At 53.1% G+C, this 17,453-nt stretch overlaps 1 non-coding gene across 1 annotated transcript; it reads left to right on the top strand.

Annotated features, from left to right (window-relative positions):
• Positions 1-16,937: 16,937 nt before the first annotated feature.
• LOC111759062 (U6 spliceosomal RNA) lies at positions 16,938-17,044 on the top strand. Its single transcript, XR_002793157.1, has one exon. It is a non-coding gene; the product is annotated as a U6 spliceosomal RNA (small nuclear RNA).
• Positions 17,045-17,453: the final 409 nt, after the last annotated feature.

Genomic DNA, 17,453 nt, shown 5'->3' on the forward strand with positions numbered 1-17,453 from the left:
AAGTGAGTTGATTCACCAAGGAAATAACTGTAGGTAAAAAAGAAAAGAGGTGCAAGAACTGAGCCCCAGAGTACTCCACTGTTTAGAGGTCGGGGGGATGAGGGGGAAATAGCCAAGGAGGTGCAGAAAAAACAAGAGAGGTGGGAGGAGGACCAGGAAAGCAGACTAGTTTTTTAAAAGAAAAAACTCCAGTGTACTGGAGGCCAAGGGAAGAAAGCACAGATGATTCATCTGGAAATATGCATAAAAGCTTTCAAAAAGTCAAGGCCCTTTAACTAAAAAATTGCCTTTCAAGAATATATTCTTAATAAATACTCTTGGCTGAGCACAAAAATTCATGGCCAAGGATGTGCTTGATAGCATGGTTGATAAATAGGAAGCAACCTAAATGTCTGACAATGGGAGATTGCTTAAATAAACTGAAGTACATCCATAATTTGGGGTAGCATGCAGCCATGGAAATCCATATTTTATTAAGTATATAAAGAATACTGAATGACCTGCAGGTAGATTTCTCTTCAAGATATGTTATCATTACGTGAAAAAGGGGCAGATTATGAATCCTTCTGGTCAGTAAGATCAGTCAGTAAGGAAACACAGAAACCACCGGAGGCATTCCAAGTGGAAAAGGATCTAACACAGGGGATTAGGTTTTTACAAAACTGCATAAGGACTGGCTGTCACGTCCACTGCTGAAACCACAGGGTATCTTGGCCTCTAGCACCAAAGCAGAGAAAATGCCTGAAGGCTGCTCAAAACTCTCAGATCTGCTGAAGCCCACACATCTGCCAGCAGCTGCAGAGTGTATGATTTATACTTCTCCACCTGCCAAATCTTGTGTAACTCCCTCTCATTGGCTGGTGCGGATTCTGAGAACTAGGTCCCTGGCTTCCAGCCCCTGCTGGAAGGGGTCGGCACAGACTGGGAGAAGGAAATGATGTTGCGTTGCCAGCAGACAATCCTGCACGGCCCCACTTTTACAACTATTTCTGAACCAAGAAAATATGCCCAGAGAAAATATCAAGAGTAGAACCACCGTGGCAGGCCAAATAATGGCCCCCCAAAGAGGCCCGTGTCTTAATCGCCCGATCCTGTGACTACGTCACATTGCCAGGCAATAGGAACTCTGCAGGTGTGATTAAGGTTTAGGGTCTTAAAATAGGCAGTTTTCCTGGATTATCCGAGTGGACCTAATCTAATCACATAAACCTTAAAAGCAGGGAACTTTCTCTGGCTGGAAGCAGAAGAAAGATACGGCAAAAGAGGAAGACAGATTCCCGGCGTGGCGAGGATTCTCCAGGCCACTGCTGGTTCTGAGCTGTAGGGCCTGTGCGGTGACCAGAGAGGCCTCTGGTAGCTGAGGCTTCCCAGGCCACAGCCGGCGAGGAAAGGGTCCCACAAGCACAGGGGCTGAAATCTGCCGAGTCCCCGAAAGCTTGCAAGCACGCTCCTCCCTGGAGCCTCCAGAAAGCAGCGCAGCCCTCTGGCATCTTGATCTCACCTTGGAAGACCTGGAGCCAAAAAACCCAGGCAAGCCCCCCTGGATTTGTGATCTACAGAGAGTGTGAGATAATAAACGGGTGTTGACGTCAGCGGCCCAATTTGTCATAATTTGATGTAGAAGAATCAAGGGCTGCGTGTCATTTTCTCTAGGTAATTAGGCAATGGGAGATTTGTTTCTTTTCTTTTTGTTTTTTCTTGTCTTTCCTTTTTTCTCTCTCTCTCCTTTTCTAAACTTCCCCTCTTTTCTAGAAGAAACATGCATCACATTTATCCCAGGAAAAAAAGAAGAAAGAAGAGGTGAATGTGTCTGTTTTCTACTGCTGATGTCCTGCCCTGCTGGCGTTGCGGTCCCCGCCCCCCTCCCCCAAGGGGCCACCTGCGTGGAAGGGAAGCCCCTTGGGGCAGACTAGACGGCTCCAGCCAGAGAGGACAGTCAAGCGCAGAGCAGGCTTCCTGGGGAGGCGGCAAGTCACCTGCTGGAGCTTTGCAGGGGGGACTGTGGCGGTCACAGTGGCTGTAGCACTGACATGCTGGCCTCTGGGCACGGGTTTACCTTTGTTAACTTTTCTAACCATCACACCTATTTTACAGCGAGGGCAGCTGAGGCACAGGTGGAGTTAAGTAGCCCACGCAAGGTCACAGGGCTGGGAACCGGTGACCCAGGAGCAGGCGCCCCGCCTCACCCCACTTCTGGGGCACCGACCCTGAACGCAGAGCCCCATGGGCCATTCCAGGGCCTTCTGACAGTGCTTGAAGACGCTGAATTTCAAGGGAAGGGCCCCTTCCCCAGAAGCCCCACTCAGTCGACGGGTCAAAGCCGAGCCACCTCTCGGGCTGTAGCTGGGGGTCAGCCCAGCCCTCCCTGCTCAGCCTCGGCTCCACAGGAGCTCCCCAGAACCCCTCTCCCCAGGGTCCCCAGCACAGTTTGGCAAAGGTCCCTCCAACCCTGAGGGTCCCTGGATCTGCATCATGGGGAGGGGTCTTCTCAGTCCCCCTAATTTCCTAATACCAGATGGTATCTGTCCAAAGGGGAAGGCTTTTCTGGGGAAATTGCACAGTTATTCCACAAACCAGTCATCCTGCCATCTTGGCTCCACATCCCACAGCACATCTGGGAAATGTTTGCTAAAGCCGGGGCCTGGTGTGGGAGTTGAAAAGACTGGAAATGAGTAAGGCTCATGCCAGGACACTTGACAGGACCCACCAGTGGCACCTACTTTTCCACAGGAAGCCACATCACTCAAGAATGCACCACCATTTTGCAAGATGATTCCAGAGAAAGCCCTCTGGGGGTGGTTGGTAGAAGCCGTGCAGATGCCCCGAGGGCTCCTCAGGCCACCCTGTGCCCCCACAGTCCCTGATGCCAAGCCCTCCCTCGAGGCCCCTGGCCCAGCCTCCAGGGCGCCATCTTGCCTTTCCTTCCCAGCCTCCAGGGCGCCATCTTGTCTTTCCTCCCCAGCCTCCAGGGCGCCATCTTGCCTTTCCTCCCCAGCCTCCAGGGCGCCATCTTGTCTTTCTTCCCCAACCCCTGCCTTCCTGGGCCGCCCAGAGTCCCAGCTCCTGAACGCTGGGGCCAGCCTGTCAGAAGCCATTCCTGCCTGAGCCCCATTCCGATGGCAAGAGGCCCGTCCTGCATGACCAACTGCCTCGCTGAATTCCCCATCTCCATGGGGCTGGGATATGGGATTAGTTCCAGTTGTCCCAAAAGTTGCAGGAACAACCTGAAGAATGCTTTCATTCTCACAGCTTCATCCGCATCCAGAGGTCACTGTATCCAATCCCCTGCCTCCAGGGCTGGGGCCCACCATTCACTCTTGTGGCCTCTCATGAGCTCACTGGCTGACCATGTTTTTTATTTTTTATTTTCATTTGTATTTTGGTACTGGGGCTGGGGATTGAACCCAGGACCTCATGTGTGGGAGGCTGGCACTCAACAACTGAGCTACACCCACTCCACTGACCTTGCTGTTTAACTCAGTTTACCCACCACACCACTCTGTAAGCTCCGGATCTGCTCTTGTGAGACAGGGGTAGGCTGTGTTAGGGGTGTGTCTGCTGCAAACGCAGCCACAAAAGCGGCTTGCTTCCTCCTCCTTGCGTGGGTTCACTGAGGGCCAACGGGGGTACCTGGCCTGGAAGATTCTGAGGGTCAGGGGGCTATTCCTTCTGTGCTCCTACATCTGAGATTTGTGGCAAGGAGAGAGGGGCCAGATCAGAGAAGACGTCTGAAGGGCCCTCTTCTCTCCTGCCTGCAGCGTGATCTCAACCCACGGCCACCCCTTCCCCATTCCGCAGGGCCCGCTCTGGAAAGACCCTCCCTCTCTCCCCCATCGCTCTCCTCTCTCCAGGAAGCCCTGGGCACAGCAGAGAAAGAGGACAGTGCTCCTAGGAAGAGGTCAAGGCCAGAGGGCCCCATGGTTGCATCAGGAAATGGAAGGAAGGGAGGCGAGGGTCATAGTTTAGGACAAAGGGTCAGTCATAGGGACCCTGGCCAGAGACGGAGGGAGAGGTGGCCACTGTTTGCAGACACTGCCGCTGCGGGAAGTCACACTGTTGGGAAGTAGCTGAAGCCGCGACCGCTCAGCCCTCCTCCTGCTGCAGAGCACCCCTCCAGCCTGCCTGGACGGTGCTGGACCCGCCCCCGGCCTGCGCCATCCCATCAGCCCAGCAGCCACCCAGGGCTCTGGACCACGTCTCCCCCAAAAGAACGGGGCTCAAGAGAGCCCCGAGGGTGGTGGAGGGGCAGGACGTCTGCAGAGGAGGCCCCGATCGTCCTCCGAGGCCCCTGCCTCCTCCTGGAGCCTCGACAGCCTTCCGCCTGCCCAGCCCTCCTCCCGCCTCTGCTCAGCCCTTCCTCTCAGTCTGGGGGGAGGCCATGGTAGATCCTCATTCCCTCGGGGACAGGTGACCCTGAATTTCAGCGCTTCCTGTGGCTAAGCCCTCATCTCACTCTGTCCCTTGTCGTGATCCCTCTACTTCCAAGGAACGGAACTTCAGCTAAGGAAGAAGTTCTGAGCCAAGGAAGGGGGGATTGTCTAGGATGGTGTGAATGAAAGGGTACGTCAAGACTAACTGTGTTCCTTCCAGAAGTAGAACAAGGAGAAATATTGGGAAATTCAGCATAATCCACTATATGAATATGTAAAACAAAGAGATTACCTCCCCCCCCAGATGTTTAATGGGGAGACTCTAGAAGTGGTCACCTGGACATCAGCTGTCACCATAAACTATGGCCACTAGTATTTAACAGTGTTCTGGGATGATTTGCCTATAAAAGAATAAAATTAGAGGCATAAAAATATAAATAATAATGTAATCATTATTATTAAATTATTTTATTCTACACTTGGAATTCCAAGAGACTCAGCTAAAGAACTTTTAGTAATAATCAGAGAATTTAGCAAGGTGGCTAATTTAAAAACAAGATATCCAAAACACAAGAAATGACCAGTTAAAGAATATAGAAAAAAGGTTCCATGCATGAAGCCAACAAAAACATAACATAAAACACACAGGAAAAAAATGTACAGGTATACATGGAAAATGCTACTAAACCCAAATGAGGAACTTAAACATCGACTTGAATAAATGGAGAGAGGGAGAGACCTTGTTCTTAGATAAAAAGTCGTTAGTTTTGTAAGCATGTCAGTGTACCCATAATTAATCCACAATGCAGTGAATTTCCATACAAAATTTGAATTGCTTTTTTGGGGTAACTTGACAAGATGATCATAAATTCATCTGGAAAAACAAATACAAAAGAAGAGCTAGAAAATTCCTTGGGGGAAAAAAGGTAAACTAACAAGGGAGAAATAAACATTTAAAAAAATATATTGTTCAGCCACAATAATTAAAATAGCATGGGAGATGGGAAACGGACTTTGGCCCAGTGGTTAGGGCGTCCGTCTACCATATGGGAGGTCCGCGGTTCAAACCCCGGGCCTCCTTGACCCGTGGGGAGCTGGCCATGCGCAGTGCTGATGCGCGCAAGGAGTGCCTTGCCACGCAAGGGTGTCCCCCGCGTGGGGGAGCCCCACGCGCAAGGAAAGCCGCCCAGCGTGAAAAGAAAGAGCAGCCTGCCCAGGAATGGCGCCGCCCACACTTCCCGTGCCGCTGACGACAACAGAAGCGGACAAAGAAACAAGACGCAGCAAATAGACACCAAGAACAGACAACCAGAGGAGGGGGGAAATTAAATAAATAAATAAATCTTTAAAAAAAAAAAAAGGCATGGGAGACAGGTCAGCAGTAAAGAATAAAGAAATTGGAAATAGACCCAAATAAATATTAGAATTAAGTATATGACAAAGAAGCAATTTTACATCAACAAAGAAAAAAATTGAGGATTCAATAAGTTGGGAAACTAGTCAGACATTTGGAACAAAAACAAATAAACCTGTGTTTCCTAACTCACTCCTAACACTGAAATAAATTCTAACTAAATCAAATATTTTTAAAAATTTCTTAATAAGCCCGAAAACATGCCAGAAGAAAACATGAGTAAATATTTTTACGATCCTAGGGTAGAAAAGGCTTTTCTAGTCATGAAACAAAACAAAAGTCATACCAGAAAATTAATAAATGTACCTACAGAGAAATTAAAAGAAAAAAACTCCATAAACAAAAGCAAAGGACAAAACAAGAGAAAAATATTTACCAGAGGTACGACAAAGTACTAAGTTTCCTAATTTTCTTAAAAAGATTATAAGAAATAATAAGGAAACACCAACAATCCAGTGAAAAACATGGGCAAAGAATATGAGTAGGTTATTCATAGAAAACAAAATTGCTAATAAAAATATACAAAATGTTCACTCTGACCAATAATTTTAAATGTCAAGTAAAACTAGATCATTTTTCACTTCTCTGATCAGTAAAGATTAAGATGACTAATACACAGTATTGTGGAGAAGGAGACTAAACAGGCAGTCTCTTATGATGCGAAAGGAAAGAAAATCAGGACTTTCCGGAGCAATTAGGCATTATTTATTAAATTTTAAATGACCACATTTTTTGATCTAGCAGTTTCACTTCTGGAATTTTATCTTGCAAAAAAGTTTTATTCATGCAAGCGTTCAAAGGTAAAGGTACAGCATTGTTTATAATTGGAGAGGGAAAAAAAGAAAACAACACAAAGGTTCATTTATAGGAAATTGGTGAAATGAATTATAGTACACCCATCGAGTGAAATACTATGCAGCTATTAAAAAGAATAAGCAAGCTCTCTATTAAACTCTTGTGGCAAGGCATCCAAGGTAAGAATTGAAAAAACAAGTTGCAAATCGTACATATGGTATGACTCATATTTGCAAAATAAAATTTAAAATAATGTGCCTTAACCACGTCTTGGCCCAGCCATATCCTCCTCCTTCAGAAGTCCCTAAGGAAGCTTAACACATAACCGTCTCACTTCATTACCAGCTGGCCTGGCGAAACCCCAAACCCCAGGCCCCAGGGAGTGGGATAAAGGCTTCTCTGAGACGCGCGCAGCCAAAGCCCCCAGAGGCCACGGAGATCGTGCTCCCATCCCTGGGTCCCAAGGACTGGCCGTGGTCCTGGCCCACACGGAGGCATCTGCTGTGCTCGGAAAGTCCCACCCACTTGTGGGACGACAGAGGGAGATGGATTTGGGGGAGGCAGAGGAAGGGGGTGAAGGTCAGGGGTGACAAAGCCTCCCGGATGCAGGGGGTGGATGGGTGCCAGGAATTACAAGAATTGGTGGCCGAGGTTGTGGGTGAGTGGGCAGAGGGCTGCTGCGGTGGAGGGGAAGGGTTTGTGGTTGGCAGAAATAGCCAGGAGGGCCTGCACGGAAAGCCTCTGGGGACGGGACCCTTGCCCTCGGCCAACCGCCAGCTCCGTCCTGGGGCACGGCCGGCCACCTGTCTGCCCGGCCAGTCTTGAGTCACTTCCTGTGTTTTCCTTTTCCCCCAGGTAGGCTCCTGACTCACAGTCCTCCTTCTTTCCTTCTGGTCCCTCTGAGCCCCGGGCAAGGGTGAGACCCACCAGAGGGTCAAAAGAGAGGTTAGGGGGTCCTGGCCTGGTGGCCCTCACCTGTGCACCTCCTGCACTGGGTCTCCCCATCCCTGACACTCAGTTGGCCCCTGCACTCAGAGAAGGCCAGTTAAGAGGTCACGTCAGGCAGTCCCCTGCATCCGGGCCAACCCAGCGCAAACAGAGGCTGCTCATTCACTTCTTAGAGCCTTGACTTCCTGTCTCCAGGTTCAGCCCTGTAGCTTACCCCGGCTTTCCACCCTCCCACGTTCTAACAAGGCCCCTCAAGTATCGAACCACATCTCCTTCCCTCCGCAGATGTTTTCTAACTGAATTGGAGTCAAGCTGAGCCTCCAGGGCAGGGGTCACAGGCCCAGCTGGTTGAGAAAAACAGAACCAGAGTCTTCCCCATTAGGGAAATTTCTTGCCCAGTTAGCACGGTAGATCGACACTGTTAGTTATCTACTCAACCTCTGTCCCCATTCCCCCTTCCTCCCTGGAAACCCAGCCCCTTCTCCACACGGCTCCATGCCTCACGATCCAGCCAGGGAGGCCCCGCTCCCCTACCAGGAGTTAAGATAGGAATGAGCATGTGGCTTAACCTTGGCCTGAGGGAGCACGTCAGGGAAAAAGTTCCTTGATGTGAAAAATAGACTCATAAAAAGTGATGTCTCCTCTTTGACCTACAGGCCATGTCTGGGTGTGGTGTCTGGAACTTCAGCAGCCATCTTGCCACCATGAGGGCAGCAATAGCACCTGAGGAGTGAGCCAACACCTTGAGGATAGTAGAGCAGAAACAAAGAACCTGGGTCTTTGAGATGTGATAGAGTCCCTCAATTAACCTTCCTGGAGTCATTTTACCTCAAGACTTCTTTTCTTACGAACTAAAAACTTTCCATGTTGTTAAAACCACTTTTTTTTTCTCTCTCCCCTTCCCCCGCATACCCCCAGTTGTCTGCATTCTCGTCATGTGGGACCGGGAAACTGGGTTGCTTTTTTTTCTGTTGTATCATCTTGCTGCATCAGCTCTCCACGCGTGCGGTGCCGCTCCTGGGTGGGCTGTGCTTTTTGCACATGGGGCAGCTCTCCTTGCAGGGGCACGCTCCTTGCGCATGGGGCACCCCTACGCAGGGGACACCCCTGCATGACACGGCACTCCTTGTGCGCGGCAGCACTGCGCATGGGCCAGCTCACCACACCGGTCAGGAGGCCCTGGGGATTGAACCCTGGGCCTCCCATGTGGTAGGCAGGCGCTCTATCCGTTGAGCCACAACCACTTTCCTTAAAACCATTTTCATTGTTGTTGTTACTTGCATCAAAAGGCTCTGATAATACAGCTGGCTGTTAGGGAAGCCCGGCTGAAGAATAGTTGTCAGCAAGAAGGGTGGGTGGCCTGAGGAGTGAGGGGATCCTATTTCCAAACTTCTGGCTCCTGTTTCACTTCGTGACATGAGACCTGGCTAGCCAGATGCTGAGAGAAGCAGGAGGGTGAACTGCGCGACGCAGAGGTGAGCCAGGAGGTGGGGTCGAGGGGACCTCTGGCCTTGGCGGCTCCGATGTAGTGAGGGAGAGCTGCAAAGATACTCATTACAGCATTGTTTATCACTGTTTATAATTCAGAAATAAAGTGGAAACAATCTAGAGGTTCATCTGGAGAGAACTGGTTCAATAAATTACAGTGCATCCCTTGAGCGGGAGCAGGGTATCAGCACGGCTCTGAAAGAGGAGACACCAGCCAAAGGGGTCCCAGGTGGAGTCTGGTTGTGCCGCCACCATGGGCCTCTGATAGGGGCCACAGGGGAGCTCCAGGGGAGCCCCGGGGGAGGGAGCAATGCTTTGGCCAGGTTCCTGGCTCGGTTCCTATGGCCTATTAATTGACACTGTTCATTCCACTCCCTGACTCCCCACAGGGACCCCGCGTTCTGTACCTTGGGGCTGCCATGGGCACAGCACAGCAGTCGGGACCAGACAACATGAGGCCCGGGACGAAAGGAACATCTGGAAGAGGCGAGAACTGTCCAGGAAAACAGGAACAGGGTAATGGAAGAGCCAAAGCTTCCTAAGCAGGGCCCTTGCGGTGGAACCAGGCGAGGCAGGCCGCTGGGTGTGGGGGGACAAAGAGCTAGGCCCCAGGGACTGGAGCTCCGGGGAGCAGACAGCATCAGAGGAGAGACGGCAGCTGCCCGTGCTGGACCTTACGTCTCTATGAATAAAACCAAACTAACGTTTCACAAACTGCACTTCTCCTGACTATATGTAATATGCTCTATTTTCTAGACTGTCCTATTGGGATTTTCTTCTTCTTCTTTATTTTCTTTTAAATTATACATTGAAAAAATATGAGGTCCCCATATACCCCCCACCCTCCTCACCCCACTCCTCCCACATCAACAACCTCTTCCATCATCATGGCACATTCACTGCACCTGGTGAATACATTTTGGAGCACTGCTGCACCACATGGACAGTGGTCTACACTCTCCCCCACTCCACCCAGTGGGCCATGGCAGGACACACAGTGACCAGTATCTGTCCCTGCAGCACCACCCAGGACAACTCCAAATCCTGAAAATGCCCCCACATCATAGCTCTTCTTCCCTCTCCCTACCATCAGGAGCTACTGTGGCCACTTTCTCCATATCAGTGCTACAATTTCTTCCATTACTAATCACAATAGTTCCCCAGCAGAACACCAGTAAGTCCACTCTAACCCACACTCTATTCCTCCATCTTGTGGACCTGGGATGGCTATGTCCAGTCCCCCTCTACATCAAGACAGGGCTTAGATTCCACATGGATGATGGATGCAATTCTCCTGCTTGCAGATGTAAGCACTCTTGGCTCCCTGGTGTGGTGGCTGATCTTCTTCACCTCCCTGTTAGCTGGCCAGGGTAAGGCCAATAAACCAGAGGGTAGGAGTTGCAAGTCTGCTGAGGCTCAGGGCCTGGCTCTCACATGGACAGTCCAGAGATTCAGGTCTCTTGAGTATACACCAACCCCAATGCCAACCACAGGTCTGGTAAAAGTAACAGAAGAGGCAGGTGTAGAAAGGTCATATCTAAGTCTAACTCTGTCACACTCAGGAACACAAACTCCAAAGTAGGGCCAACTGACATGGCACTGAACTCCAGAGTCATCTGCCATGACCATAGAACCTGTGGGTCTCTGTTGCCCTCAGGAGAACCAGTACCTGGGTTTCTATCTACTTGGCTGTCTCTGGTACCCTGCTGAGGTGTGCATAAGCGTTACCCCTCTGATGACCTCTCAACTCTTTTTTGGAGACTCATAGCCATATAAACTCATTTTTCCGTTCCATTTCCCCCTTTTATCCAAAGTCAAAAAGCAGTTTTTAAACACCAGATATTACATGTAGGCTGAGATATTCTGCTGATCTGAGTTGCCCCTTTTATTCAAGGTCTTTTTCTAGTTAAATCATCAGCTGGTGCTTGGTAGTAATCCCTTGGTGCCAGGGAGGCTCATTCCTGGGAGTCATGTCCCACACTTGAGGGAAGGTAATGCATTTACATGCTGAGTTTGACTTAGAGAGGGCCACATTCGAGCAACATGGAGGCTCTCAAGAGGTATCTTAGACACTCTGCAGCTCTAGGCCTAGCTCATATTTCAGGCACACAGGCTCATAATCGTAGCCGTCGGTATCAAGGGCTTGATGTTGGACCATCCATCTTTATCGGTTTTTGCCATTGCACTTGGGGGATTGTCCTATTTGTTTTAAAAATGCTGGTCACAACTTACTGAATTAACTTCCCCCCCAAACAAGCAGGTCATAGCCTGCAATTCAACAGTTCTGCTCCAGGACAGTGACCCTCAAAGCAGGGTCCGCAGACCAGGCCAGTCCATGAGCTGCTATGACCAGCCTAGGACAAGGCAAATAGAGAGATTAAACCCAGGCATTTAGAAACAATAATAGCATGTTAGCAAAGTAATATTATGTCTGCTGAATCCAACAGTAAAAAAAATAGGTCTTGTAGTTTGTATGTCTTTTTTTTTTTTCCCTAATTCTTTTGTACTGTATTTTTTATTATTGGTCCATGCCTGATGAGAGTTAAAAAAAAAAAAAGAGGTAAGAAAGAAAGAAACTGGTCCTTCTCCCCAGGGAGTCTGAGAAGCCCTGCTGGAGAGGCCACAGGCCCTGCCCAGAAGCTCACAGTCCAAGACAGAAACTGCTCTGTCCTTTCCTCCCTGGAGAGGCCTGGACACACTGCCCTCCACCACATCTGCACACAGTGGGATGCCTGTGAGAACCCTTCAGGACCATTTCCTGAGCTGGCACCCCTGCAGGCACCGCTTCTCCCCAGCTCCCGCCTGCAGGCCTGGACCCCTGGGTCCTTAGTCGGCACTCTCACCTGGCTGACTCCTTCGTCGGCACCCTCACCTGGCTGACCCACCGCCCGTGTGGATTCAGCCCCGGGCTCAACATGGGCGCGGTGCTTTGCACTTCGTGGGCACACCGAGAGCAAGAGAGGGCGAAGGAAGAGAGAAAGCCGGCGAGCAAGATAGGATGGGAAAAGGAAGGTGGGGGAGTCCAGCTGTGGTCCCGAGCGATGAGGAGTCTGAGCCCGAAGACAGAGAAGGGCCCTTGGCAGAAATCCTGGCTGTGTCCTAGCCAAGGTGGGTGGGACAGGGCGATGAGGGGCCCAAGGACCAGGGGTGGGACCTGGGCAGGTTCCGTCGCTATTGCTTATTTCCTTATGCTATTCAGAGTAGGGGTCCCACTCAAGTCAGAGCAGGCAGGCTGCTCCAGACCTGGCCTGCCGGCAGCTCAGGGCCAGCCCAAGAAGCCCGGGAGCCTCATGGCAGGAAAAGGGGGCTGAGCCCCATTTTTTCCTAAAATCCATTGCCTTCCCTTTCCTTGGAGAGCACCCTGCCACCCTGCTCGCCAGCCGTCCCCCCTCCCCCAGGGCCCAGCGGGAGGCTCCTGCAATGCCTTGGCTTGTCCTCAGGAGCCTTCTTCCCTTCTCTCCAGCTCACAGCTGTCCCTTGCCCCCTCCCAGATGCCCTTAAAGAGGCCCAGGCCAGGGAGAAGCTGGTCACCCCTTCCTCTGTTTCCTGCCTCGAACCAGCCCCTCTCCATGACAAAACCCACCAACAATCTGGAGGTGGACCTTGGCGGGGGCTTCGAGTCCATCCACTGTGGGTTCCTGGTCCTTCCTCCACAAGGCAGGCAGCTTTCCCCTCAGCGAACCAGTCCGACGGCTCCGGGCCGCAGTGCCTGGCCCTCCACGGCGTGGGATGGAAGGATGAAAGGAGGGATGGAGGTTTGGAGGGATGGAGGGATGGAGGGATGGAGGGAAGGATGGATGGATGGATGGATGGATGGAAGGAGGAAGGGAGGGATGGAGGAAAGGATGGAAGGAAGGAAGAATGGATGGATGGATAGATGGAAGGAAGGAAGGATGGATGGATGGGTGGATAGATGGATGGATGGAAGGGGAAGATAGTCTGAGGGGGAGCACAGGCCCCCCCTCAGGGAGTCCTCAATCTGATGGTGGAGACTCAGCCTCTGCCTCAGGGACCCCTAAGTGAGCAGAGCTGGGGACCTCAAAGAAGGAAAGCTGGGCCCAGCAACTGCAGGGGTCCCCCCTGAAGCTCACAGCAGGGCAAGCCTTCTTCGATGGCTAGAACCTGGCACCCACCTGCTACCAAGGAGGGGCTCAGTGAAACTCACAGATGGGAGAGAGGGAGCAGGGGGGCAGGGAGGGCGTGAGTGATCCCACAGCCCTGGGCTTTTCTTTAGGGGATATTCTCTGGTAAGCACAGGTGGGCAGAGAGGGTGCTTGCCACACGTTTAAGAGCAGAGTTGAGCAGGAGGCTTCGGGAGGAGGTGCCTCTGCCAGGCATCAGGCCCCTGGCCCCCGAGACAAAGCTGCCTCTGTCTCCAGCCCCACGATGGGCACAAGAGTGTGCAGGCGCCCGGGGGCCCAGGCAGTGTGGGGCCCCAAACAGGAGACTCTTGAGGAGGAGGGCTGCAGGGGAGAGGAGGCAGGGCTGGGACCCCAACTCCGGGTGGATTTTAACCTGGGGAGGGGGAGATGCTGGGGCAGAGGGTGGGTGGCTCATGCGAGGTGCAGAGCAGCCCTGCACTCCCCCTCCCCCCATCTAAGGCTGGCGTCTGCTGAGGGCTCAGGATAATTGTCTTGGGAAGGCAGGTGAGTTTCCAGGAGGGAATCTTTTCCATCCTCAGCCCAGCACGCAAAGCTGCCGCTTCCTCTCTCACAGCAGCAAGACCTAGGGGGCATGGAGACAGACTTCCTGTGTGGGACACCTCTTCCCCCTTCAGGCCATGCCAGAGGATGGCTGCCGTTGACAGAAGACGAAGGAAGACGGTCAGGCTAAGAGAGGCTTTCTCCGGAGCCCCCTGGGCTCAGTATTCTTCCCAAGAGGTCCCTCTCCAGCTGAGGGAATGAGGGGCTCGGGGCTGACTGTGGGGGTGGGGGTGAAGTGCTGAGAAAGGGAGCAAGTCAGAGACCTGGGTCCAGGCAGGGGTGGGAGACAAGTGTCGAGGCATGCAGCTGGCACCCCAGCCACCCAGTCCTCAGCAGGTCGCCAGAGAGGGAGGTGGCGGACTGGTAGGACCACACTTAAAGGGTGATGGAAAGCACGAGGATATCACAAACACTACTGCACTGAATCCCCTAGGGACACTGCATCATTGTCATCCCCAGTGATCGATGGGGAAACTGAGGCCCAGAGAGGTTAAGTGACTTGCCCAACCTCAGAGAGCTGGAAGGTGGCTGAGCCAGGACTCAAACCCAGCACAATGCTCCCCCCACTGCTCTCTACAGGGCATGGTTTCCAGGCCTCGTGGGGGTCAGGGAGAGTTAGGGTCAGGACGCCAGGATTAGGGGTGACATCTCCCCTTCAGGAGGAACTGTGTCCTTTTCGGGAACAGGACAGGGGCTCTGCCTCTCCCAGAGAGGGCGGGAGCTGGAGAGAGAGCAGCTGATGTAATTGCTCCCCCTTGCTCAGGGCTGGGTGGGGGTGCTGGCCCAGGCTCAGGGGGTGTGCCTGTGATGACAAGGGCCCGGGCCAATGGCAGCCTCCCCCACTCGCTCTGCCCCCGAGGCTGCTCACTTGTGGGCATTCATGTTATCTTGGGAAGAAAGGGGGGCGGGAAGAAGAGTTGGCCGGGCCAACAGATTGAACTTGCAACTTGGATGAATAGGCGAATCCCAGCTCTGCCTCGGGGCCAAGCCTCCCCACACTGCCCCGGGGAACTCCAGGCCAGGACCGGGGGCTGGGGATGGTAAAGCCTTCCCCACAACTGCCCCGAGTCCCCGGCCGCCAAGTCCCTACCATGAGCCCCAGCAGCGGGGCCCATCTCCCCTGGCACCTGCCGGTGGCCCCTGCCCAGCCCCCACCCCGCTCCCGCTGGTCAGGGGGAGAGAACCCGGTCTTGCCCCAGCCCTGAAAGGAGGCGCCCAGAGACGAGCACACATCCCACCCCTAAAACCAGGCCGTGGGGGCTGGGAAAATAAACTGCACTAATTGGGGAGTGGGGTGAGACATTCACAGGACTGGCCCGGGACACTCGCGCATGCGACCTCGGGGAGAGGCCTCGAGGGTGCTCGCGCCGCCCATCGCCCCCCCCCCCCCCCCCCCCCCCCCCCCCCGCCCGGCTCCCGGAGCACAACTCATCCTTCGGGAAGTTAGGACCAGGCCCCGGCGGGAGAGGGGCCCTCGGGGAGGGTGGCGTGCCTGGTGGCTGCCAAGAGGTGGGCAGAACCCGGGGCTGGGCAGGGAGCCAAGGGTGGGGGCGGCGCTGCGGGCACCGTGGAGAGGCCGGGCCTGCGACTGGAGCGGCGCTGCCCGCCTCCCACCCCCGCCGCCTCGGCCCGGCCTTCCCCGGGCGCCGCGGGCAGGGTTCCCAGGGCGGGCTGAGCTGGGCCTGGCGAGCCGGCCCTCCCTCCTGCCCCCTGCCCCTCCTCCCCAGATGGTGAGGGCCAGGGAGAAGGGGGCTTCCCCGCAGCGCTGGCATCCCAGCCCCCAGCCCGCAGGGCCAGCCTGCAGGGGAGCACAGGGGCCCAGGCCTGGCCCCAAAGCCACGGGCCCCGCAGCACAGCCCCATCCCTGCCAGGGCAGTGGTGGCCTCGGAGGTCCAGCGCCCCCACGACGATCATGCCCAGCCCTGTCAGTGGTGTCCCGTCTGCCCTCCTCACAGCCTGGGCTTACCTGGGGCAGGCTGTCTCCCCCGCAGCCCGTCCCCAGCAATGGAACCCCACCCCCCCCGTGTTTCACTCATAAAGGCCAAGTCAATCACTGGGGTGGGCAGGTATTAATGGACGAACTGTTAGTGGCTCCTCCTCTGAGAGCTGGCTCTTCCCCGCCCCTCCGAGAGGCTCCCACCTAATCCCGGAGCCTCTGCCAGGACCGTCATCGCAGCTATGGGGTCCCAACCAGAGGAAGGGGCCCTGTGGCGGGCAGCCAGCCATCTCCCGGGCTCCCAGGGGTCCTCCGCCAGGTGCCCCTGGGGTACGAGCGGGGCCACCGCGCTGCCTTCACAGGTGCCTGCTCGTCCTGCTCCCGGAGCTGCTCCCGGGGCACAGGGCTCCACTCAGGCCCCTCCAGCCTCCAGCAACTCAGAAAAAACCAGATCCCATCCGGCCTTTGCGTGAAAACTTTCAAGTGTTTCCCAGTGTCCTCTGGACGATTCCTTAATATAGCAGCACATAGGGGATGGCGCTGCCACCGCTGCACACTGTCCCGCTGTCCCCTCAGGACAGTTCAGCTGCTGGAAGGAGTCTCCCCCAGCTCCGGCATGCTCTCCTCTCCCCCCAGCCTCGCCCCCCAGCCTCTCCATCTAGCCACTTGTATCAGTCGGCCAAAGGGATACTAATGCAAAATACCAGAAACTGGTTGGTTTTTATAAAGGGTATTTATTTGGGGTAGGAGCTTACAGATATCAGGCCATAAAGCATAAGTTACTTTCCTCATCAAAGTCTATTTTCCTGTGTAGGAGCAAGATGGCTGCCGACATCCGTGAGGGTTCAGGCTTCCTGGGTTCCTTTCTTCCCAGGGCTCCAGCTTAAGTCTTCAGCATCAAATTCCAGCATCAAAACTCCAGCATCAAAAACCCTTAACTCAGGGGAAAGCAGCTGTGGCCCAATCAGGTGGGCTCCCGTCTACCACATGGGAGGCCCTGGGTCCGGGGACTGCCTTGTGAAGGCAGCTCGCCCGCATGCTGCAGAGAGCTGCTGGCCCAGATACCACGGAGTGCCGCCCAGCCCACAAACGCCACAGAGTGCCACTGGCCTGCAAGCGCCGCAGAGAGCCAACTCAGCAAGGCGACGCAACAAAAAAGGGAGACAAGCAAAAATGCGGAAGAGCACGCAGCAAATGAACACAGAGAGCAGACAACAATCAAGCCGCAAGGGGGAGGCAGGAAATAAATAAAAATAAATACAGACACAAAAGAACGCACAGCAGTGCTCACTTCAGCAGCACGTATACTAAAATTGGAACGATAGAGAGAAGATTAGCATGGCCCCTGCGCAAGGATGACACGCACATTCATGAAGCATTCCATATTTTTGGAAAGTGAAGATCACCAAATGGGTGATGTTAGGCAAAAAACAACATGGCACAGAATATCAGTATTCAGACCAGGCCTCAGAAATATAGCATATCAATATGTGAAAAAGGGGTCTCGAATTTATGTGGAAGGAAAAGTAGACTATGGTGAATACACGGATAAAAATAATGTGAGATGACAAGCAACAACAATCATAGTTGATAACATCATATTTTTGAGTGACCAGATAAAAGAGAAGGCATAGAATGGATGATTCTTCTTTGGCTATTGATTGGTACAGTCTCATTTCCAAATCATGTATAATCTTTATAAGGTTTATGGACAAGAATTAAAATATTCTTTTACCAAAAAAAAAAAAGAATGCACAGCGAATGGATACCGAGAACAGATAGCATGCAAAAAGCCACAA

Source organism: Dasypus novemcinctus, chromosome 11 (assembly GCF_030445035.2).
Source record: "Dasypus novemcinctus isolate mDasNov1 chromosome 11, mDasNov1.1.hap2, whole genome shotgun sequence".
NCBI classification, from domain to species: domain Eukaryota; kingdom Metazoa; phylum Chordata; class Mammalia; order Cingulata; family Dasypodidae; genus Dasypus; species Dasypus novemcinctus.